This window comes from Acromyrmex echinatior, chromosome 4 (assembly GCF_024713525.1).
Source record: "Acromyrmex echinatior isolate Ae372 chromosome 4, ASM2471352v2, whole genome shotgun sequence".
Taxonomy (NCBI): domain Eukaryota; kingdom Metazoa; phylum Arthropoda; class Insecta; order Hymenoptera; family Formicidae; genus Acromyrmex; species Acromyrmex echinatior.
Window position 1 is genome coordinate 10,849,701 of NC_141855.1, and position 27,440 is coordinate 10,877,140.

At 31.9% G+C, this 27,440-nt stretch overlaps 1 protein-coding gene across 3 annotated transcripts in view; it reads left to right on the forward strand.

Moving 5' to 3' along the window:
- Window positions 1-27,440, forward strand: part of LOC105147137 (uncharacterized) — a 173,057-nt gene that overhangs the window by 73,139 nt on the left and 72,478 nt on the right. The window lies entirely within an intron of this gene.

The following is a 27,440-nucleotide window of genomic DNA, read 5'->3' on the forward strand; positions in this document are numbered from 1 at the left end:
TTATTATACTGCTCTGCTATCATATTAACGTCACTTTAGATCGTCTCTCACATCTGTCTCACTATCTATCGTCTCCAAGATGAAAATGAATAGAATGCAATTCATAATTAAAAAAAAATGAATATTTTGAATATTACTCTTGACAAATGAGCACCCATCAAATGATGAGGCCTACAGATAGATGATCACTATTTGTTGCCTACAAGCTTAAACCTCTACACCGCGTCAAGTTTGTAATCATTGTAGAGAGTAAGAAAAATTTTTTTTCTTTTGATTTTATTTTTTTTTTCAATTTTTTTTAGAGAATCGCATTATTGTATAACATTATTGGATAACATTTGATGAATACCCTATGTCAAGAGTAATAAAGAAATTCATTTTATCATTATGAGCTATATTCAATATTTATCTTAGGAACGATAGACAGTCTAAAATAGATCTGTCCAATTTGAGCTCTAGTGTTAAAACGCAAAAAAAATCAGTGTAGGTAAGATGTGGGGACTGTAAAATGTTGATACGTATTTAAATTTTAAGTGACGTTTATCAACAGTTTATAGTTCCTAAAATCTTACTCACATTGAATTTTTTTTACTCACATTGAATTTTTTTACGTCGCTTTGCATTTTGGCTCCGAAGCTCAAATTGGACCGACTTGATCTAAAATGACATTAACGTGATGACAGAGCAGTACAGTAAATGAAAATGTTTTATTCATTCACTTATTAGTCAAAAGGCTTAAATATCGTAGTAATGATATATCTAAATTAATAATTAATTAGGGTTTTATGGATCGTTTTTCTCATGTAATGATTATTTTTGACATTTCTAATGATCATACAATACAAAAAAAGTGTCTGATATAAGTTTATCTAATCCATAACGAACTCAAAAACAGCTCTATTGATTCTCCTCCTTTTGTTGAAATATCAAGATGATTAAGTATGAACAATGCTGCAAAAAATTTGACATTCTAGCAATTAGTTTGACCATCTTGCATAATTTTGATACAAAAAAACAAAATTTATTTTTAGATCTGTATCTAATCAAATTTTTAGGTGCTTCAGCAAAATCTTCTTTTATGTTCGCTTAGGAATTCTCATCGAGTTAAGTTAGGTAAAAATTTAAAATAATATAAAATAATTATCAAAGTTCTCTCTTTCTCTTCCACTCGTTTTCTCTCTCTCTCTCTCTCTCTCTCTCTCTCTCTCTCTCTCTGTTTCACGATTTTAAAATGAGAATAAAATTTCATGCTTAACAAAGCATGTTCTGTTTAAAGATACATTGGATTGCCTATAGAATGCTTAACAGCGCCTTCGTCGTAAATGCGTCGTGTCTCAGCAAAGTTTACAATCGCTATCGCTATCAGCATTTTTCGTCTTACTCCGGTATTATTTATACTAACATCTCACTCATTCCTCAAACGGCACTCGTGTTTCTCGAGATAGATGCACAACTTTACGAATGCATTAAGAGTCTTGCGAGTGTTATACGTAGACGAAACTACTCGATGTACTTGACGTACTGTACGATTTAATAATGCGCGAAGTGCTCTTGCGCGAGATAAAATCCGACCGGCACGATAAGAGCGATAAACGCGTCGAATATCATTATTTTCGTGTGTTATTGCGGGATACGGACGGGCCAGAATAAATCATTTCACGATGTAGCGCCGGATTAAAATAAAATTAACGGGAGCTGGAAATATATTGCGGCATACCAACCTGAATATTCGGTATTATATTCTTACGCATTCATACTTTCAAACGTGTAAAAAAACAATTCAAACAGTAATTACATGCTCAATCGCGTGGCATTTGCAATGAATTGCATCATAACATTTTATAATACAATATTTTGAGAGCAACGCTACATTTACTTTTCATCTCTCGATTATAAGTCAATTGTAACATCGCAGAACGATATATAATTTGCAACATTAGAAGTAATCGAAGGATCCGATCTCATTCTCTTACATTGTACATTGCAGAGATGCGATGAATGGACGTGGATCGTAAATCTTACTGTTAGCCCAGCTCTTCGCATTTACATGAATATCTTCGTACAGTGAACAATTTTTTCAAGTTATTATCCCTCGACAGACAAGTAAACGAGCAAACTCGACGTGTTGTAATATTTCTATATTTACGTCGTGCCTTTCTCTGAATCTTATACGCGCTCGGTTACAGATGTAATTCACGCAATTGATAAAGGATGAACTCGTGATTATACGCAAAAGTGTTCGATATTTGATAATTTTTTTTTTAATGTAAGTTAACCCATTATTGTGAAATCAAAAGCTTCCTACGCCATGTAAACTAATCTCGAAAAGCCATTTTGGTTCTTCGTTTGTATTACATTAATGTATCAGACGTGATGAATCGGGTTCCAATCGCTGTTACTTATTCCCGCGATTGTTTGGGAAATGTAACGCCGCAGCTAACGCGTCACTTTATCGCGCGTCGTATATTATAAATTATGACGAAATGAACGTGCGCGTAACGATAACACGAAAAAGCTACTGCTCGAAGGATTATCCGCGCAGCGTCGCGTCGTGATGCGAGTGGCCGAGACTCGGGGAAAAATATATCGCGAGAACGAATTGTGATTGTATCAGACGGATTATCCAGTCGCGACGGATTATTCGTCAAACGTTGGACTGCATAGAGACTGTCGTACGACTCGATTGAATTTCACGCGACTTCCTCGCTACTACGATATAATTAGTATCGCGAGTTACAGTAGAAATTGCGTACGCGCAGCGGCCTCGCCCATCTCTCGCCGTTCTGTCTATTATTAACGAATGATCGACCAGCGTTGAAACTGCGTGATATTATTAAATATGATAATACGAGTGTCGTTTTACATGTAGTAGGTGAACAATGTTGTCGCAAAATATTTTGCTATTCCTGAAGTTGCATTTAGAAGCTGTTGTAATTATATCGTAGCGTAAATAAAATCGCGAGGCTGTACTGTCTGCTGTAAATTTAAATATTCAACATTACATATTTTAGCGATTAGGACGGAAATTAAATTGCTACAACATTAATTTTGTTTAAAATTAAATACTTTTTACAGTGCGACATTGATGACTGAATAAAAAAAAAAAAAAACTTTATTTATTAACCGATCGTGCATCAGCATATTAATGAATAATTAAGTGGCAATAGCATTTAACTCATCTGTCGCCGAAACACATATTTTATGACGCACGTATACGCATTATTATTACGCTTCGCGCTCGCTTTGCAATCGCCACGCAGTCGTATCGATATCGGTTCAATACATTTCATTTGCAACATACATATATGATTCTATATGCCGCGTGCTGCACCAGCAAGTAATTCGTAGGTTTTAAACTCGATAAATAAATGAGGCGCGTTTCGTCCTCGGGATGTAATGGATGTGACTTGTTTTGAATTCACGTTGAAACTTGACTGCGGTAAATGATGATCCGCAGTATACATGCAGTAGTAACGTGTTACACACATGGTTGCAGATTTATGTATATACCGGAAGTGCTTATTAATTTCATCGCGAAAGAGAGTGAGAGGGGGGGGGGGGAAGAAAAAAGATGCTTATGTATCAGACTGCTTATGTAACAAGCTAATACATTTGTCTGTAATGGTTAATCGTTAAATTAACGCGATTATTGATTTTTACTCACGCCCCGGCACATCAATAATTGCTATTGTTATATCAAAAACCTCGATAAAACAGGTATCAATCTTGTCGACGTCTGTTCGGAATCTGCTTTTTGCTTCTCCTTGGGACCGCCCGTATTGCGTCAATATTTCGTAATATGAATGTATTATAGAGAGGTTTTGATTTTTTATATAGATACTCGACCGTCATGTTTTCCACGAACATTATAATTTTTTAAATTACAAATCTCAATATAATTAATTGATTATTAACTAGCATTATTAATTAGCATTGATTATTAATTAATCCAAGTAACATAATGTAACACTTTTTTACATGTTTGTTACATTAAATAGCTTTTGCAAACGTATAACAATTTCGATATCCGGGACATATTTTAATAAAAGCATGTTTTGATAAATACATACATGTATATATTGCATTGAGATCTGCGTATAAATAAAATGAGAAATAGATATCGTACACGGAAGATCACGGACGAACAATAATAAAAAAAATCGCCTGTATTTTGAATCAATTGATTTATTGTGTCAACGTTTAGTTATGGAACAAATATTGTCGTTATTTACGATAAATCTCATAAATAAAAAGCATTGTGTAGCAATCGTACGAAACGGAATGATTTCATTTCTTTGAATAAAAGCACGTGCATATTATATATGCAAGAACAATTAAAACAATACATTGTGTATTGTTTGCAAAAATGACGAAACGGCCGGCCCTAAAAATATAATATGCCTCGTTATTGACATCCCCTTAATTAAAATTAGAATTTCGCACAGCGCCTCCCTCCTTTTATACCGACAATTGACGTGTTGCAACATTAATTTACTGTGTACCGAACCAATGCATCATCAGGCGAATATGCATCCCTGCAATATGTCCGACATGAACAGCAATCGCTCGATGATCTCGATGATTTTTCCGTCCAATCTTTATTATAAGCCAGATATAGCTATCCAGTGTGAAATATATTATCGATTATCATTGTAGAAAAAAAACGGAAAAGAAAAATTTCTATTTGTAATACCGATAGAATTGTCTGGATACCAAATATCTGAACATCTATATATACATTGCATATATTAAAATATTCATCATTGGAAATATTAAGCACTAACAAGGTGCTTGTTTATCTAAAACTATCTAGAACCGATTTTTCTTGAAATATATTGTTAAACACGAAAATTTAAAAGATACGTATTTTTTAATATTGTGTTTAACAATTCATATTTCAAGGAGAATTGGTTCCACAGAGTTTTATGATAGGTAAAGCCAGTCACAGATTTCTATTACTACAAAGTCCAGCTCAGACTGGAAAAAAAGATATATTTTCCTTATTTATTTAATTGTGTATTCACATATGTAATGTTATTAGGTGTTGGAATTAATTCGTAGCGTTTTACAAGTGATGGGAAGTACTTTCATTAATGTATTTTTTAATGCTCATGTGAAATAAATAACATTCTTTCATTAAAAACGCTACGAATTAATTCCAACACCTAATATTTATCATATGTATTGTTATTTTTTAAAATATTGTCTTCTGAGTGGCATCTAGCTAATTTCATTCTTCTATGTTTCACTATAAATCAATATTGTTTACTTTTACAAAACTACAGAGCTTGTGCAATCTGGCTTTGTTTTTTTTTTTATTTTTTATTCTTCTCGAATCGTATAAGTAATCGCAATGTCTGTGGTTTCCCGAATCGCAACCCTCCATGCAGCAGCGTAAATGAAAAAATTTGACACGTGACAAATCGAAGGGGCGCCTTTTCGGGGAGAGACAAATATTATGAGCGGCCAATAGTTTCGCGATGGAAGGCGGGAACTCACGATTCGGGTGAGCGTGAAAGATGTAGAGTCGGGCCGGGAAATTGTCGACTGAAGCGAAGTAAAACGGAGTGACAACTGGGAGGAGAGTATACCGACATGTACGCGTGCGTTTCACGCGCTCACCGAATCAAAATTAAGCTGGTTCAGTGGTGTCAGTTTGACAAAAATATAGATGCAACGATTCAGAAATGATATTGTATACCTATCGGTTATATTGCCAAAATCACAATTTTATATCGCACCCGATTGATTACTGATTAGACAATACATGTTAATAATTCGGGTTGACGAACGAGTTTCTAGTGAATTCTCTCGTGACTGATGAACGATATATTTGCCTGTGATAATCGAAAAATTTATATTTTTTCTTTATTCGAATATATTTCTCTACTGACATCTAGTCTGTGATAGATTATAAAATAAAGAACAATTTATACACATAAGAATAGATTCTAGTTATGTATAATTAATTTGTAAAAATTACAAGACAATAAAATCGAAGGATTTACCCTTTCTACTCAAATATAATTCTATTTAATTTGGTAAATAATAAATAGTGAGGAAACAATACGAATATTGAAAATATTTCAACTTTTGCTCTTTTTTAATAGCAAATATGGCGCCATGTTAATTGCTTTATCGTGACATTTACACTCTGTTAATGATCACCAGCAATATATTTAATTGCTTTTCATTGTCGCACAATTTGCAATGTCTTCGTATCGATATTTTTTTTGCACCGATCCACACACATACACATAGTTGAATCAATGTCATCGATGAAATAAAAGACACGGGCATGGCGCGACGATAGTGAAACACAGATGGTTCGTCACCAAAATTAATTCTAACGATTCGTTCAATCCCGTTACAACAAAGCGGCATGGGCGGCTGCGCCCAATCGATTAGTTATCGGAATAATGGTTAGTAGTTGGACTAATTCGCATAGTTGCGCGATCAGTATAATTCGGCTTGTCAGATTGTATCTGTACTTCTTCACGCCAGATACATTCAATTCACAATCTCAACTGTCCATTTATTAACTTATTAACTTTGAAATTGTCTTGATATTCTCATTTCAATACCACGGAAAGAACAGTTTTGTTGAAGTATCTAAATACATTGAAAGCTATAAAATATAGAGCTGAAAATAATTTTGTTGAATGAATGATGATTTAATTCTAGTTATTAGAATGTTAAAACTTTTTGCCCATCACGCTTGAGAAATTCTTACGTACTAATTATTTTGAGCCAACCAAATTATTTTCAGATCTGTATCTAATTAAATTTTTAAATACTTTAAATTGAATTATTCTTTTCAAGTAAGTTTTGAAATTGAAGAGATTACTAGATTACGATTAAAGAAATCCAATTAATTGAGACATTATATAAAAAACAATTTTTTTATGTAATTAGTTCGAACATGCACGAAGTTGAAAGATTAACATCACATATATTAAACAAGGAATTTTTTCTAGTTTTTTTAGCCGCAGAAGAGAAATTATTTCGAATTATTGCATTAATTTTTGATACAGGTATAGAAGTAAATTAATTAGTGGTTGTCCATCATATCTTGATTCCTAAAACTTGGCCATAGAAATAAATTTATTTCGTCGTAACGTAACTCCGATATCGGCGTTTATACGCGATAAATGTTATAATAATAGCCTATGCGCTCGTTGAGAGAGCCCTCAGCAAAATCGTAACTTTAATGAGATTGCGTACCTACTGGTAAAGGTTCATGTTAAAACAATATCCAGAGATATTTAATGACAAAGATCAGGCGTTGTTAGCGTCTGACTTTTAACATCGAATCGTTGAAAACTAAATTATAGTAAAATATAAAACTAAATTATAGTACATTTATTAAGAGTACGTTTGATTTCTGAGTTTTTCACGAGAGCGAACGTTGCGAGAGGGGAGGTGGGCCACAGCCGTGTGCGAATTTCCGATAAAGCGTTACAGAGAATTGCGCGTGTAACACTTAGAGCGCGAGATAACGTCGCGAGACGAGAGAAACAGGTTTTTTATTGTCAGGCCACTGCTTTATCGTCGTTGCACTGAGAGAGTGCAACCTCTCTACGGTTGATTAATCACCGTGCCAAAAAAAGCGTCGCGCGTCTACCATCGTTGTGTGTGGGGGCGTGACGTGCATGACACACAAGCGCGCTTTACATAATATATTTTCATTCCGCGGCTCTCTCTCTTTCTCTTTTTAATTTTCGTCCAAACAACTCTCTTCCTGAGGACCCGAAGAGCTTATTTAATATCCGCGTGTACGTATATTTGCCGGTTACGCGCATAATTACGTCGCGTTAGCGCAATGGGAGTGCGCTACAGTCTATGTTTGAGTAAACGCATTAATCCACGCCGTCGAGTCCCCATTTTGATTATTTCCAAATGAACGGTGGGCGAATAATTACTTCCAACGTTGGCAGTTTACCTATTGGGGAGCAAACAACTATTCCTAATCAGGGCATAAATGTTGCCGAGTGGAATGGCGGTGACGTAGCTTTCGATTGCAACTCGAGTGGACGTTGTTGCAATATTAAATCTGGCGTCGAGTTCATATTGCTTTTTAACGAATAAAGGAGTACCTACGCGCGGCACGGCTTTGAAATTCTGCGAATTTATTTCCTACGACCGTACAGTTACGGTGAAAATAACCGTTTTGAGAAAGAGGAAGAGAAAAGAGTCGCTTCTTCGCGAAAGTTTTAACAATAACATTCGCGAAGGAAAAAGAAAAATCTCTTCCGAGACGCAGCGGTAGTAGGAGCGAGCGCGAATTGATAATATGAAATTTGTAATCTCGTATTGTATACCTACGTAGTTTCTCAAACTTTATACTTTAATGACGCGCAACGCTGCTTTTATTCACTCGCGCGAAAGGACACGTTGTACGAGGCACATACTATTCTATTCGACCACGATACTCTGGGAAATTAATAGGCGTGGCTCGGCTAGCTTTATTACATTCTGATATAAACCCAGAAAATGCAATATCGACAAAAACGAAGATAGAACCGATCAACAATATTATCTAGAAAAAGAAACAAAGTATACATACAAACAATAACCGTAAACTGTAACGTGGACGAAAAATCAAATTAAAACAGATTTAAGGGGATGCTGGAGCGCGGCGCGGCCAAACTTGATCGATGTCGATAACACAGACTTTTAATTTCAAACTTATGATTACTTTCTTACTTATTATTGTTCTATCTCACGCAATGCGTACGTCTGTCCTTATCTAACAGATTGCAGATTGTCATCTCTTGCAAGATCGAGTATTGAAGACAATTACTGCTCTGTTTATAATGACTTACATGCCATTCTAAATTCTTGCTAACCATATGTATATATATATATATGTACACGTGAATTATGTTCGACCTAAAATATTTTCTTGTAGGCTTTCATCTCAATCCTAAGTTCTAAAAAACTTAGTATTGTCCATTCAAGTAATCCGAGGTCTGCTGAATACTTATGCTACTCATACTGTAATACTTTTATATCAAACTTTAATCTCAGATGACAATTATACGAACCAAAAGTATATAAATTTTTTCATTTTTATACGGTTTTCTTACACGACACCCCCGGACTTTCAATTTGTATGTATTTTAGTTTTGTAAAACAAATTTTACATCCGTAAAACCAGTTCGAAAATTTTGATTGTACTATAATTGATCGGTTGTACGATAATTACCGCTTCAACATCTCCTTAACCCTCGAAAGAGTTGACGCATAAATCTATAACACAGTTACTGACACTGGAAAAATCCATTCAATTTATATTAATTAAAAGGCACAAATTTCAAGGAACCAATGTGACATAATACGTATAAAAAAAATAAATTCTAGAATTGTAACTATATATTTTAATAACAATAATCCAAAGGATCCCGTACTAATTATATAGAGATACATATATACGAAAAATTAGATCTAAAAATTAAATAAAACGAGTCAATTTTTACATACTCGTATAATGTAACTTATAATGTGGTGAACAAAAGGTACCACATAGACACAAGGCTCAAAAATAATAATTATTTTTTGAGCTACGATGTATCAAAGATGCTCTGATGAGCATTTTGTATCTTTGATACAACATAGCTCAAAAATTATTTTTTTTAGCACATTATAGACTGTACGTCATATGAAAACTAATTTATTTCTGAAATCATATGTATAATCAAAATACAAGATGTAACACAAAGAAAATTGAATCGTTTGACATTTTGGACAAAAATATTTATAATTGAATATGTCCAATAGAGCTACCGTTATAATTGCAGAGGATTAACATCGACGCACGAGATATTTCGAGAAAATGTGTTAATTCATACGTTACCGTTGGAGGATTTTTCCACTGGCAAACGCAAAATCATTTTTTGACGTTTATCTGCCATCGGCAGAAGCAGTTGGGTATCTATATTTAATTTATTTTTACGCAGCACGTTTCTCTCGCGGCAATTCCCTTCCATAGGTGCTTCTAATGAATTCGATTGTGTGAGCTAAAAAAATTTTTTGCTCCCTGATTCTACGCCCCGCGCGATCAATCGCGCTACAGCGCCGATTACATTTTCGGTAAATGACACGTTGGTGGGTTGAGGGGTCGCGGAGTGTACGACAAAGGGGACGGATCGGCTCGGCTCGGCTCGTGCTCGTAAAAGCGATTTACCGTCCGTTTCTGTCCCTGTATTTGACATATGCATACAGATGCGCGTCATCGGCCGCGGCGCAGCGCGCGCAAGTGCGAGCGCAAAAGTGTGTACGCGCGATATGCCGATCGAAGCTGCGTATACTGGCCGTATTACGCACATCGGTGCATACCACAGCTACGTGATGGCCAGAAACCCGTTTTGCACGGTTAATAAAACAAGTAATAATAGTCTCGGCACATCCAATATTTGTTCGTCCGTGCGACCGAACGTAAAATTGCGATGCGCGACGTAAAAAAGATCACTGCATTTATGTTTACGCAATATTATTGATGGATAGTTGTTTATTTTTTTTTTGTCCATTCCGTATTATGGGTGTTTACTACTTTAGCACATCGAATATTCTCGTGCACGGTACGTGCTGGCTTGCAAATTATAATTTAACGAGGAAAAAACATTGATGATATAATAGTAGGTTACGCGAAATAATTAATAATAGCAATCAAAATAAGATCGCATACTAAAGATCGCATTTTACAGTAAAGATGCTTGGGGATTTATTTTACTCGCTGATAACTATTTGTTAATCTCAAGTTTTAATTCTAATTGCTAATGTTGTCAATTAGTGCTATGCGTTTTGTACTTTATGATTATCGAATAAATGAAACATGTTCGAATTCTGTATGAGACAAGTTCATGATACATACGTAAAATCTACATACCACGGTAATGACAATTGCTAATAAGCCATTCCGTGAACAATTTAAATTTCTCAATACTCGTAAAAGCATAGATAGCATCGCGAATGTGTTGCGCAAGCGCTTAGAGATAACTCGATAAACAGGTTTGCGGACGGCTTTGCAGATCGTTAAGGAGCCATTGAAATGTATATCGCATTGTTATCCGTCATGCTGGATATTACCAACGGCCGTTCGCCCACACCTGTGGAATTTCATTTTTAACCCATTGGAGACAACATACTCACGGGAGAATCTATGCGTTTTATCTATCTGAATAAACGATATTAATTCCGCTGATGTGGTGCTTTTCGAATTTTAATATTTTAAAAGATTTTCCTTTTGATAAATGTTAATCTAAACAAACTATAATTGGAAAACGCATTAAAAATATTTCAAATTATTATAATACTTAGCTCTATACATATATAAGTAAATAAAAAAAATACATTATTAATCCCCTTTTTTATAGTATATTATGTATATTTTATATAACATCAGTAAAATATCTTCATTAATTATTTATATTTTTATATGTTTTATATGTATTATATCTTCACATTTTTCACGATATATCATTTATCACGTAGATACAACTTTGATATTAATATCTCTGCATAAATTAGTTATTATACACTGAGAGAAATACTTTGACATTTGTGGCTATGATTGCATAGTAACATATAATAATTATTGTGAGAAGTTTCAAGCAATAAAATAATTATTGTTAGGAGCTCAAAATATGAAACAATTATAATTAATGAAATAAATTATAAATTTATATGATAATTTCAAATATTAATATACAGTAAAATATCAAGATATTATAAATGGTAAATAAGATAAACATTTCTGTTTAATAAACATAATTATAGTGAATGTAACTATTTTTTTTATTTATTTATTATATTTATGTGATAATAACAGTAACTAAACTATATGTTAAGAAAAACTAAAGATTTTGAAATAGTGGTTATTGTAATATTACAAATGTTAGTTTTATTGAAAAAATATGCTTCCACAGTTTGCTTACAAATTGTGTCAGTATTGTAGTTTTTGTGCATAATTTTTTTTTACTTAACATTTGTGCTATTTTCTAACCTAACATATTCATCGTATGTTAAATTAACATCAAGTTACAAATAGACCGTTTTGGAGCACAATGTGTTAAATTTAATATAATTTTTCTAACTATTTAATTATGTATCTAATTATGGATATTAGAAAACGATAAATTCGATAGTGTAATTTCTAGCATTACAAATTAATGATTCTCGGATATTACATTATTTACCTTTTATTGAATTTAAGCGAAAATGGAGTTATCGATCTGAGATTTTAAAATTAATCTGAGATTTTGATTTTTATAATAAAATTTTGATCCCTCCTACATGTATATGTTCTAATAAAATTTCAAATCGTGCTATTATCTACCGAGAGTCACCTCACGCTTACGTCGATTCCCACCCCAGCAATAATTATTTTGCATTGTATGCATAATAATGCAACAGCAACAGCAGTCCCGCCATCGCGCAATTTGAACTACCGACGTACACCTAGCACATGTATATATGTTTGTGCCCGCGCAACGGACGTGGTTACACTCGAGAGCATGATTCATATGCCAATTATCGCGCACACACTTAAACGAGTTTTGATACACATGTGCACGTACAGATTGAAGCTGTTTATCTCTTTTCGATTATCTACGCGTCTCTCTCTTCTCTTGCACAATCGCAGCAACTCTTCTTTCTTCAATTCCATTATTCAGATGGTTATTTTACGTTTAATTGAAATTGTAAAATTTGACGAAATTATTTATAAATGACATTTTTATAAATTATCTTCATTCGATTTAATATACTTTAGAGCACTTTATCGAGATTTTCTTCCATTTCCCGCATTACTTTTTTCTTTACAAATTTTTCAAAGTCGATTTCAAGATATCATTGTATACGAAGATTAATATGATGTTTCTGAGAAGGCGAGGCATCTCAGAAAAGAATACGATAGATATGCTCCGATATATTTATCTACATATTAGAGTTGGCGCCTGACGCAGCATGACGCACAATGACGAGAATCTCACGACAAATGACTGACACAAATAGCTACATAAATGCACGCGTCAAAATATTGGATTTCTACTATCGATGTGGCATTTTATTTTAAAGCGCTACAGATCCAGAGAAAGTCACCGAGAGATATTGCCGTTGAGATATATCTGGTGATATTTCGCTATTACGCTAGCCGTGCGGATTTTATGGATAATGCATGAGATCACGCGCGAGATCAAAGTTCGCCTCCTCGCCTCGTATTTATTAGTCGTTCGCAATTTTTCTCAGACTCATGTTTAATCATTTAATATATGTATGTCGTTTTGATCTTTTAAAAATTATTATAATAATAATACACTAATAAATCTTCATTATTACATCTTATGTAACATAAAACGAAGCGTAAAATAAAAAAAAAAATAAAAAAAAGAAAAAGATAAATTTTACGTACTTTCAAAGAGTTTATATTCTCCACAATATTGATTCGCTTCGTAAGGACACCAGCGGAATTTAAAAAGAATTTGTAGAGTATTTTGCCGTAGCTGCCATGACGGAATTTAAATACCAAGAATCTAAAAGGCGCCGCGAAAACGACAGCTTGAAGTAATCAGCTGAGTAGCTTTATAAGAACAAAGAATAAAGATTTAAGAAAAGTAATTTGTAATTCTCTCCTACAAAAAAGTTTACAAGCACGCAATTGAAAAGTCTTAAGTAATTCGAAACCTCAGATATCTCGACGTGAGATACTATAACTTTTAATTAATCAATCATAATCATCAGTAGGATCATAATCATCCGAGTGATCCAAGAAATAATGGTCCACTTATAAGCAAAGAATATGAAGTAAGACAAAGCTGTGAGCGTAATATCTTTTTTAGCTTTATTATTTTTATAATACCTTTTTATTATTAGGTGTTGGAATTAATTCGTAGCGTTTTACAAGTGATGGGAAGTACTTTCATTAATGTATTTTTTAATGCTCATGTGAAATAAATAACATTCTTTCATTAAAAAACGCTACGAATTAATTCCAACACCTAATATATAATAAATTAAGGTTAAGGCTTAATTATTATTTTCTAATGTAGCGACTGCGTCATAGTAAAAGAAATGTAATACGGTGAGTAATGACTATAGTAACGACTAATTGCCATGAGTTGGCCACGACCAAAAGTTAAATGATGAGCAAAATTCGAGATTTATTCGCGGTGTGGCCGCACGCTTCGTCACGCGTGATGCGATAAATCGCAGTCGTCGTCCATGTGACTATATCGTCCTCAAATATCGGACGTATGATGCCGGGAAATAAATCTAGACAGATCCGATTTTTTTTTCCCCACAGTATCTAACGTTTATTTCGGAAATTTTGCGTCACTTTCTACGGATCATTGCCGATTTCTAGAAGAAGATAGTCTGTTCAGAGAAATTACAGAATTTTTGCATAATCAGAACGCTCGCGCGTATCGTATAGATAATGGATTTAAAACTAGGATATTTCGACAATAACAAATGAGCAACAAATTCCTACGTTATTTTTACATAGATCGGTTTTCTCATTTGCATATATTGTACCGTTAACTTAATCTTCCCTTCAATGGAACATCGTTTGTTATCGTTAAAAAAAACCGACAGAACAACAAATTTTTGTTTTTGGTAACTTTTCAACTACAAATGAGTAACAAATAAAAATGTTAGAATTGATTCTGCTCACTTTGTTCCGTTAACTTATAAGACGTGAAATTTGGCTCTCTAATTTTCACAAGCCTAAATGTAAAGAGTCAGGTAGAAATCGTAGAAATGGAAAGTAGGCACTTGGAATATTTTTTATGGACGTCCAAATGATGAAATAGATAATTTGTGATATACGTGCATGATAAATGAAAGTCCATACAGCGAGGCATTTGTTCTATCCAAACAAAAATCACTTTTATCTCCGACACTTTTATCTTTTAAAGTCATTTGTTTAAATCTATATCAGTTTATTATCTGTTTTCTCGGTTGAATGCTTTCTGAATCTTTAATACGTGTTTTTAACTTTCTATACATTGTAATCTCTACAATTTAACAAGTTAAATTAGTGAAATTATTAATTCCAAACCTACTCTCTTAAATTTGTAACGTCAAATTTATATCCAATTTGAATTGATATTAATCAATAATCATTTCTGTAGATCATATCACCATTTCTACTCAATATGTCATTAATTTAACTAAAATAATGGAGTTAAACAATTTAGCTTAAAAAATGTATTTTTTATTCAAATTGAGTTTATTATTTACTAAATGCATATATTAATATGAATGTTGCTTATTTTAAAATTAAATAATTCAACTACAGAAATGAATTGATTAGATTATTTTTTAATCACATGTTTTGTATTAAAATAAATTAAAAATAACAAAATGTTATTTGACTCAAACAATTGCTTTAAATTTTTTTAAATATTTAACAGTTACAATTAATATTCAAGAACTATATAAAATAGAATAGAATTTATGTACTTTAACTTGCTTGATTGTAAAACAAGAGATTTGTTTTGCAATCTAAATCTTGATTATTCACATGATTCCTTAAAATTAATGACTAACGTCTTGCAATCGATGTATCAATATTATATCCAACGTACAGTCTTTTTTTTAATTATTTTTTCTATTTTGTTCTAACTAATACAGCCTTTAATTAGCCTTTAGTCTAATCTCTTAATTTTAGAACGCTATCGATACGTAAAGTAGGGCAACTTCGGTATTTACGCCGCGGAGAGATTTACGTCGCAAAAATTTAAAAAAATAAAAGGAGTGAAGATAATTTGCAGGCAACCACTCTGTTACAAGCTTTTATGTTATATTAGTATTGTATTATGATTTTAGTTTTTTTTACTGTTAATATTAATAAAATTACTCAGTTGAATCGATTTGTCAGTGTAGTAAGTAGCACAATTATAACTCACATAAGATAATTACTGTAGGGGGGGGTTACAAAAGGCTTAATGGATATTTGATGATATATAAATGTAGAGAGAGAGAGAGAGAGAGAGAGAGAGAGAGAGAGAGAGAGAGAGAGAGAGAGAGAGAGAGAGAGAGAGAAGAAGTGTAAAGAATGAAAAATAACAAAATATAAGTGTTTATCTCTTATTCTTTATTCAGCTTGATATCTTGTATATCCTACCTATTTGAAGTATTATGTGACATTTTTCGCGGAGAATTTATGTTCAAAGTATAAAAAGTGCGCAGATTAGATTCAATACATTAAATGTATTATAAATATATTATAAACATATACTTCATATCACACTTGTAATACATACATATATGTAAAAGATTATAAATATTGTCTATTATTTTATATATATATTTATTATTTTTATTCCTTAACTTTGTAAACACATCTTAATAAGTTATTGTATTATTTTATTTATAAGTCTTATTTATAAGCATTACCTATTTGTAAATTTTTCATGAGCCGTACATCTCTCCTATGAGTAGCCTTATATCTTATCCCTACAGGATATGTAGCAAAAATGCAAAGATTTCAAAAAGTCTTTTTTTTTTAATATTGTATGAAAAATAAATATTTTGGATTTCTAATCTTTTTTTACAGTAATAGACAGTACAATTTTTCTGGGACTTCATACAGAGCCTTTAAAAGTTGCATTTAACTGGATTATAAAACGTTTTTAAGGATAAAAAAAATTTTTTTACAAGTTTTGAAGTATATCGCTTTGTAGTTTTGACGTCCTCAAATCAAAAGCCTCAATTTGACAATAAAAAACTCTTTATTAAAAAATGAAATCAGTACGTAATACAAAAAAATGAAATAAATAACATACATCAAATAACAAAAATAAGAATGGAATTTTAATTAAATTATAATTAGTGATTCAAATAATTCATTATAATAATATATTATCGAAAATTTTGATAATAATACAAATGAGTTTCTAGAGAATACATTTACGTATTAAATCTTGCAAATTTTTGTATTAAGCCTTGCGAATTGTTCCAATATTCGCTCTGTTCTGTTTTGAACACAATGGGAAAATCTGCTTATATTTCACTGATTGAAGTAAGCATTGAAATTTCTCTTCATTATTAGTTATTAGCCTATTAAAATTTTCAAAACAGACAAAGCGAATATTGGATCAATTCGCAAGGTTTAATTTTAATACGAAAATTTGCAAGATTTAATACGTAAATGTGTTCTCTAGAAATTTATTTGTATTATTATCAAAATTTTCGATAATATATTATTCGGATTACCAATTACGATTGAAATTCCATTCCTGTTTTTGTCTCTATTTGATATATTAGGTCATTTAAAAAGTATCCGCGGTTTTTTGTTCAATTTTTGAATGAAACCAATATGTAGTTTATTTCAATTAATTATAAATCATTTTTTATATTATGTGCTCATTTCGTTTTCTAATAAAGAGTTTTTATTGTTAAATTGAGGCATTTGATTTGAGGATATCAAAATCACAAAGCAGATATACTTTAGAACTTGTAAAAAAAGTTTTTCTATCTTTAAAAATGTTTTATAATTCAGTTAAATACAACTTTTAAAGGCCTTGTAGGAAGTCCTGGAAAAATTCAAATTGTATCTTATTTCTGGGTGAATAGACTTACAATTTGAGAACGATCCACGCTTGGAACCTTGCTAAAATCGATCTTAATTTCGAAATTTGGTCATTTATTCACATTAATCGAGCTGTATTTTTAAGGCATATATCGTAGAGCTAAATGAATTATTGGATCGTGTTCAATATGCAAAAATCATACATCGCATTTAAAATTCGGATTAGGCCATTTTTGCATCAAATCAAATATGTATTAAGGAAAATCAAAACTTTGATTTAAAAATCGTTTACTAACGATCTCTAAATCTTAATATTTTTTTATAAAAATAGGATGTTCTTTTGGCACGAAATAGAAGCTTTTAACTGAGAGGCCGATTAAAATAAATTTTTTTTCTTGTCAGTCTAATATATATATATATATATATATATATATAATTAGAGGTGTGATTTAGTTTTTAGGATTTGCAAGAGATGATACTAATGTCAGTATTGTCGAAGACATTCCAATTATAGTTATTATTTCTTAATACTTTAATATTACCCAATGATATTTAGTTATTTATTAACAATAGATACAATAAACATCGTGTTTATACCATTAAAAAAAATGTAGCTTCTTAAGAGCTTCTTATTTTCGATATTGCTTTTGTTTTTTAATCAGAAGAAATCGGCGACTGAAGGTCATAGAATTCTGATCGAAATTTATGATGATGTTGCTCCATTAATTAAGACATGTGAATATTGGTTCTGTCGATTCAAATGTGATGATTTCAATGTTAACGATAAAAGCTAGAAAATGCAGATTTACAAGCATTATTGGACAAAAATCTAGTACAATCCACTTCAGAACTGCCAGAGAATTAAATATTGATCGTACAACAGTTATTAAACGTTTACACAATATGTTGTTTAAATAAATCAGTTTTTGAGAAAAAACCCTCAAAACTAAATCACACTTCTGATATATATATATATATATATATATATATATATATATATATATGTACCTATATTTGTTTTTTTTATGTATATATGTATGTCTGTATGTATACGCAATTGAACTTGTCCAATTAAAAGTCACGGGATTGCTAATTATCGCTTCGTTTTAATGGGCGTTACCATATAAAGTCGCTTAGAAATGCAGAACCGAGCCACACGCGCTATCGACTCGAATTTTTACCATTCACATGAGAAATTCATTGAATATTAAGTGGCGTTCGCGGAACGGTCTGTAGAAAGGTAATGTTCCATTGTTTTATGCAAAATCGCCTCGCAAAATGGAACAGAGCGCGGATTTCTCACCTATTTGTCTGTATTAATTAATAACAATATTATTCATTCATCATGTTAAAATCATAATGTCAAATTATATCCATTTGAGTTATTTTTAATAATATCTGTAAGTCGCTACTGTTCCTATTCAATATCGTTAATTTATTTAAAGTAATGGAGTTAAACAATTTAACTAAAAAAAAATATATATATTAAATTTGAGAGATCAAAGATTTAGTTTATTATTTACTAATCGTAAAAATGCGTACGTCATATAATATGGATGTTGTTTACCTTGAAACGAATATAGAAATGGATTGATTTACATTTTGATACACAATCGTAAGGTCATTGCAAAATAGTAGTGCGTAATATGTATATTTATGAGATGTGTGATAATTAATAAACTTTTTTAACTTTTAAAAATCCTGTCGAGATTAATTCCATACGTTCGCGTATTCGGTGAAATCCAAATAGAAGCATTCATTCCGAAATAAATGACTCGTGCCGTTTTTATTGGCTCTCCACGGAGGAATCTATCGCTATCTGAAAATACATCCTGAGTAGTTAATCGCTTGTAATCCACTTTGGCGTGATCTATGCCGTTTGGTCGTCGGTAATACCGCTGTTTAGAACGCTGTCGTGCCGACCATCGCTCGGATGGCAAACTCGACTGCTCGGCTACAATTTCGTCGCTATCGATTCGCATGGTTCACACTGGCTTTATTTGATAACACACATTATTCACGAGTCTCGCATCTAATGCACACGAGCCGAATCGCTAGATCCTTTTAATTTTTTCCTCGTCGTCGTTTTTAAATAACAAATGCGTATTCAATAATCAACAAACGTGTGTGAAAAATAATCTCAAATTGTATAATACAAATAATTAAATATGCAAGATTTGTATGCGAATTATTACGTGGCAAAATCAGTAGATTCTGATCTTATTTTCTAATCGAAAGAAACATCTGAGGAAATTATTATTAATGTTGTTGTCGCTTGAAATAAGGAGTTGATTCGCACGGCTTGAAAACCGCTAGGATTATACGCACATAGAAGTTCTATGCGTAACGTACACGTCGCGTCGCGCAAATTTACGGAGGAAGCCGCACGATCTTGATGCACGTTCTTAAGCTTCTAATTAAAAGCCACGATGCCTGGCTTTAATTTGGCATGCCTCCATTCAGGGTTTCTCGTGATAAGTAAACCGAAGCATATAGCTCGCGCATTCGCGTTGGCATCTTGAAAACTAATCTCGTTTAACAATTTCGCAATCCACATTCACGAGAATTTAATTTTTTGTTTCTATTATCCGTCATAATTATGTTAAATAATAACTGCACCGTTTTAAAGCATTTTTTTTTAAAGTTACTCTATAATTTTCATGGGTACATAAATGTACACTTTCAGCTTCTATTTGTTTTCTCAACTTTCGGTAAGTGTTTGCTGCTTGTCGCCGTGTGTACCTTTCGGCTTTCCATTTCTATTATTCGTGTGCCTAAGACATAGGAATGTGTGCAGCACTTAACTCTAGAAGGAAATTCATTAAAATTAAGATTTGAGTTATTTGCTTTCCAACAGCTTTAACAAATATACTTTTTAATTAAAGATTTAAGACGCATTTTTTTTTTTCATAAATAACTAAGATTTAATCTAAAAAGATGAAAAAGAGTCTCAACAACTCATTACTCTTACTCTTATATTTACACGCTGGTCGTGATCGATCTTTCATTTCCAATGACATATATCGAGCGTCTTTTGCTGATTAATTACATGTGGAGACGTTTCCGCGGCTTTTGTTCCTCGAAATGATTTATCGCTTGGTGTTAAATGATGAGCAGATCATGTTAAATATCGAGGTTTCATCGGCTACGTATTTTAAATGAAATAACATTACGAGTGATATTAAACGTTAGTCAGATCGATACTTGCATCGCATTTTCCATGCTCGCGTCGTAAAATAAATCCGAGAATGAAGTGTAGCTACATACAGTTTGATATTATATAATTAAGATTCGGTCATATGTTGAGAAATTAATTAGAACTGTCGCTCCCTTTGCTGCAAAAATAACACAACTCAAGAAATTTTACAGGAAAGAGGAAAAATTATTTTTCAACCTGACAGAAAATTATTGACTAATCAAATAATATAAAAAGAATACATTCTAACATGATTAAATGTCATTTTTGTCATTTTCGTTTCACACACACGCACACACACACAAACTCTTGAAATATATTATTATGATGATCTTGAATTTTTTTTTAATTATCCATTTTGAATCGTGACGTTTTCATAATTTTTTTTATAAAGTTAAATTCACTTTTAATAATTGAGAATAATGTTTATCTAACTAATTCTCATGATAACAATTTTAAAATTACGTTTTTTTAGTCATATCACTTTTGAAAGGAGCATACATATACGTATAGTAAAAAAGAATTTTTTTCTAATATTTTTTCGAATTAATCGTAGTTTGTATTTTGCGAACGTTTTCGAACGAATCAAAAATGAAAGATTGAAAACGCATAATTAAAAAAATTTCTTGTGAAATAGTGCATATTTGAGCGTAACCAATATTGCTCCGCAAAAATCACTTTCCGAATGTACTCTGTTAAAACACATCTCACATGAATTTTGAAAAAAAAAATGAGGACATAAAAGAGGCGAATTCCATATGTCCTATGTCATAAGAGACGAAGTGTACAGTATACAAAATAAAACTTTCCTATCTTATTGTATACAAAATAAAACTTAAAATATTCGTCGACATCATTCACCAGCCCGCATATAATCTCATAGGCGGATCTTGGCCTACCCGGAGGATCTTTCCTCTCTCCTTTTTCTAAAGAATAGCCACTGATGAATACTCTACGTGGCGTAACATTTCTGTGTCTTCGTTCTTACATTAGGCCTGTGGTACACCTCTCTCATATGCTCATAATACGCACGCTGATTATTCAATCGTCACGAGCATATGAAATCTACGACTTTAATGCGGTTCCAAACGGCGGATTTTTCGAGAGATATTTCTGTGGATAAGGATACTCTCAGGAGATTATCAGCATTTTTCGAGAGGAGACACGAGCGTAAATATTTTGCTTCTTACTGAGATCGAACCCGGGATCTCTGATAATGATAGACCGTTGATAATGATAGTTGCCATGCCACACTCGAGCTCATATTTTGCTGATTTATAACGATAGTTTTGAAAGATACTGCCGGATCGATCTACTTTCGGTGACACCCGGTAGATCGAATGCATCACACATTATCAGACACAACACATTCGAATGCAATGGGGACCGGCGAACTGCGGTCGAGGGGAACTGCCACAGGCGTGGAAACTGTAAGAGACGAACGGGGAAGCATGTGTGGCATCTGTTTTGTATGTGCAGCGTGAATTTGAACACGTGTTTCATTTAAATATTTGTACCTGAAACTCTTATACACTCATCGCCAATTTGCACAAGCGAGTTATTTACATGCATGTGCGTGTATGTCGGCGTGTATGTGCGTAGATCGATATAAACTCCAACAGCAATAACACTTGAAAACTGGCAGGTTTTTTACTATCTGGTTAACTTATGGTTAGTCTTAATCTGATATTTTATTCAATTGGCTTCATCTATGGTGATGTCATGGATGAAACCTATTGGGTGAAACAATTAAGCTTAATCACAAGTTAACCAGATAATGAAAAACCTGGCCCGCACAGAAAGCTTTATATATATATATATATATATATATATATATATTAGGGATATTCATAAAATCTTATTGGATCGCAGAGAAATTTTTGGAATTTTATTTTTGAACTGCCTGTTACTAAAGACATTGTTTCTTTGTTACTAAAGACAATGTTTTTTTTTATAATGCAAAATATTAACGATCAGTTAACGTTAAGTACGGCATACATATCCGCGTATATTTGTACACATTCTTGTGTTCGTAAATTCTTATTAAAAAAAAATTAATAAATTAAAATGACACAATAAAAGACAATACTCAACAGAATAGAGTAGTTGATATTTTTGTAGGTATATATATTGAGTGAGCCTCTTCTCTGTACTATCCTATAAATTTCGTGGCTTCAATTGTAGAAAATGATATAGATATTGTTCCATGGAATCCCTGTTTTCTGCTAATTTTTAAACCTCTTCTACAATGTGCTCTTTGTTTCCCGTTTTTGTTTTTACTTTCTGTTTTTTTCTTCTTTGCAACCATTTTATCGATAATTGTATTTCTTGCTACATATTTTTTGTTTCTTTCGAAGTTCATTAACTTTTATCTTGGGCGATATAAAACAAAAAACGATAAAAAGTAAAAAAACCAAATGTAAATAATAGCAAAAAGCAAGAAACAGGGAACAAAAAGTACATTGTAGAACAAACTTTAATATATAATTTATTTTTGCATTGCTTACACTCGAATTTATTTTAAAATTACATCAAAAAATTCTCTAATTTTATTGGAATTTTAAACAAAAATACCTACTGGAAAATTTGAGAGAATTTTCAGAGAATTTTATTTACAAACATCCTGAAACAGTAAACCTAAATAATTATTTTATAAATACATTTTTGTCAAAACATTGTTTTTAAAGAAATATAATTAATTGATTATTTAATCCAAATTAAAATTTACGTATGTACATGTACATATGTGTATGTATACACATATATATGTATATATATATATATATATGTGTGTGTGTGTGTGTGTGTGTGTATATACTTTATATAATATATTTAATATATACATAACTGAAAAATCTCTTGACGGTTCGTGTAAAGGTACTCGCGCTGACATAATTTTGGAGTTTAGGGGCCTCACCTCCGATCTTAATAAAATTAATCTCATTCAACGCGTTTTTATCTAAAATAAATGAATCTGGCAAAAAAAGTTGCTCTGTGTCACGAATCAAGATATTAATTATTAAAGTTCACAAATATTCGGCTTAAGAAATCTGTTACATCGGTAGAGGGACATGCAAGTGAAGATTTTTTTGTTTCAATTACATCAATTCTTGGTTTCAAAAACAAATTTTCTGTTTTAAAAAAATTCTTTACTTTAAAAAAAATTCTCTGCTTTAAGAACACAAATTCACTGCTAATGCAAAGAATTTGTGTGTTTAAAACAGTGAATTTTTGTTTTTAAAGCAGTGAATTTGTGTTTATGAAACAGTGAATTTGTGTTTTTAAAGTAGTAAATTTGTGTTTGTGAAGCAAGGAATTTATGTTTATAAAGCAGAGAATTTAGATCTGTTTTTTATTGCCGCATTTCCTGGTTGGTACACATAGTGCAATAAGTTGAAGTGAAACAAATATACGTTTGTTTTCTTTCAACTTATTACACCGGTTCAGAGTGTAGCAATAATAAATAGATCTTTTGTGTAACCCTCTATGCCATTAATGTGACAGTTTTCCTAACCTGAATATCTGTCAAGTTTAATATCTCGGTTCGCGAGACAAAGCGACCCTTTTTTTGCCAGATTCGTTCATTTCAAAAACGCGTCAAATGAAATCAATTTTATCAAGATCGGAGATGAGGTCTCTAAACTCAACAATTACCAAATAAAAAAAAATGTTAAATTATTGACGTAAAAGCAATACATATTGTAAGCTTGTAAGATATTGTAAAAAGTCATTGCAGTTTTGCAGATGGAATATTATTTACTCTGTTATGGAAATTAATTTCGCGTCTGCTATGCATCTGATATCATCATGACTAGTACATAAGAGAGTTGAATTGGAACTGTGCCAGCTGCTGGCGGGCTCCGGATTCGTTCCGTCGAATAAAATAGGTATGAATGAACGATGAATTTAAAGAGCGAACGACGCGGAAATCGTCGACTCTGTGGCAGTGAAAAAAAGATTTTTTTTACGAGCGTCCTGCCGTTGTTGCTGCTGCCTCGTTTCATTAGCCTTGAATGGAAGTCGCCCAACGTGTAACTGACACGAAACCATTACACTGGAATTTTTTTGATCCGTTGTAAAAATTGACCTGTTTACATATTGTTCAACAACGAAGATATTGAACTATTTTGAATATTTGAATCTTGCAACTAAATTTTTTCCTATTAAAAATTTATTTACATAAACAATTTGTTCTTCATCCTCTTTTATGTTTTCTTGCAAATTTATTTGCAAGATTGTTAAACTTAATAGAAAAAGACAAACTTGCGCGTGCGTGAATAATTTCCATATAAATTGCTGTCTCAGTTTTCCACATTTTTAAATAATTTCTATCGATTTATCATTGACAATGACAACTGATTTGAAATAATAGACATTAGCTTTTTTGTCTTCCTCTTTTTATTTTCGTACATATACATATTGTATGCGATGTCGCGCTGCCGCGATACATTTGTTTATGCGTATCTTAGATGGAGAAAAGAAGATACAGAAAGAGATATTGCAACTACGAAAAAGCTGAAATTGTTGAAAAAAATATACGATCACATGTATGTCAATACATATCTGAAACGTGTGTAGAAAGAAGGTGGAAAACGTATGAGCGAATAGGTACCTATATCCGATTGTTGCCATGACTGACGCTTCACTTGATTTATTTCTCTTTCTCTTTCTCTTTTTTTGTGCGTCGCACACATTAGAAGATATTTATCCGGTAAATTAGATAAGTGCATAATATATTTGTACACCTCGGAGTTTTAAAATTTAATTGCTAATTTTTTTCATTATTTAAATAAGATTATTGAATGTTTGTGACTATTTGTTATATTAAATTGATAATTATAATTTGATACAGATAATTATTATTTGTACATACACATTTTCTAAATGAGAATTTCACATTTCTGGAAAAGAAAATGAATAAAAAGCTTCACGATATTTTTTTCCTCCAAGAATATAAATTGAATGTAATATTCAGGATAATATATTTCATTCTTTAATTTACTTTTAATTAACTATTATTATACAATTGTTCAAGAGAATATTTTTCAGCTGTTTATTATATTCTCTGTTACTTTATAATAATGTTCTTTTATATCTTAGTAAAATATTTAATTCATTATTCGCGATGCTCAAACTGAATAATTAATACTTGTCGCTTTGTGACGATGCATTGATGTAATTAATAAACGCAATGGAGCGTGGAGTTGTTTATTGTACAATATTATTTGGCTTCCAATACGAGGAAATATCATATGCACAGAATTTTCACCGAATAATAACGCTTTATTTTCCAAAAACAAACTACCTTTAGGTTGGTCTAAAATTACTGCTCAATTTAATAACTATGGCGCTGGTTTGGAACATATAATATTATCATTATTTAAAATTTTCAAACTTTCAAACAAAAAATACTTTGAAAATTATATTTTGAATAAAAATACATAAATATCTCATCTGAAAAATAATAATTTATTAAATGAGTTTAACTTATGATATTTATACATATATCATAATATAAATATATATTCTTGTAATACTACAAATATTCTATATTCAAAATTTGAAAAAAATGATAAGTTTTGTAATTTATACTGTTGCAAATGACCGAATGATTTTGATACAGGAATAAAATTGCTTATTCATACATCGCGTTTTTTCATTTGTTTGCAATTTCGTTATTTTCTTCACTTTGATCTGAAAGAGAGAAAAAGAGAGAAAAAGAGAGAAAAAGAGAAAGGGAGAAAGATTTTCGTTTAAAACGCCTCAAGCTTAATTTTATGTATTTCGGTACGCGCAATCGCATTCCGCGAGAAGAAACAAATTCACGAGAATATTATTGCAGCATAATGCTTTGCATCGCCCTGATATTAAATTTCCATCGTAAACCAAAACGTTTGCGTAGCATATCGGCGGCGATATTCCATATCCCGAGATATTCTACACTTGCATAAACACTGTCGAACGTTATTACGCGTCACGTTTGCCCCGCGCGCTTTCCCGCTACCATCCGTCATTATCTTCGCGCGATAAAAGCTTTTAGTTATCCTGCATTGACCCAAATAGTCAGCGGATACAAATTAGTTTATCCACATTGACTGATAATGCCGAGTGAATATTTTCCGTCCTACGTCCCTTCTGTCGACTCCAATTCTCATTTGATCAGTTCATTCAATACTTTTCATATTATCAGCGAATTTATGAAATTATGCAATTCTATTTTCCATTAATCAATATTAGAATATAAAAGCATGTAATGTTTAATTGAATTTTTGAAATAACTTTTAAACATTTAGATAATAATAGTCATTGTAACAGAACCTTTTAGGCTCAGTTCCACAACTCATGGTTAACTTTTAATCAAAGTTTAACTTATTCATTGTCTAATTCTAATTCTAGAATTGGGAAGAGATGAGAAATAAGTTGAACCTCGGTTAAGAGTTATCCGTGAGTTGTGGAACTGCCGGCCTTAGACAGTGCAAATTGTCTAAGGCCGGCAGTTCCACAACTCAGAGAGAAAAATTTTTTGTACTTATAATTACACGTTACTAGGATTATGATTATTATTGCTGTAATGTTAGTAATAATAATTATATGTCTAATTCTGTCTACAAATATGTGTACACAGTTGCCAACCGAAAATAACTACAATTACAATTATTATATATTCGAAGGCATTTAAAAATCATTTCAAAAAAATTTAAATTGCTTCAA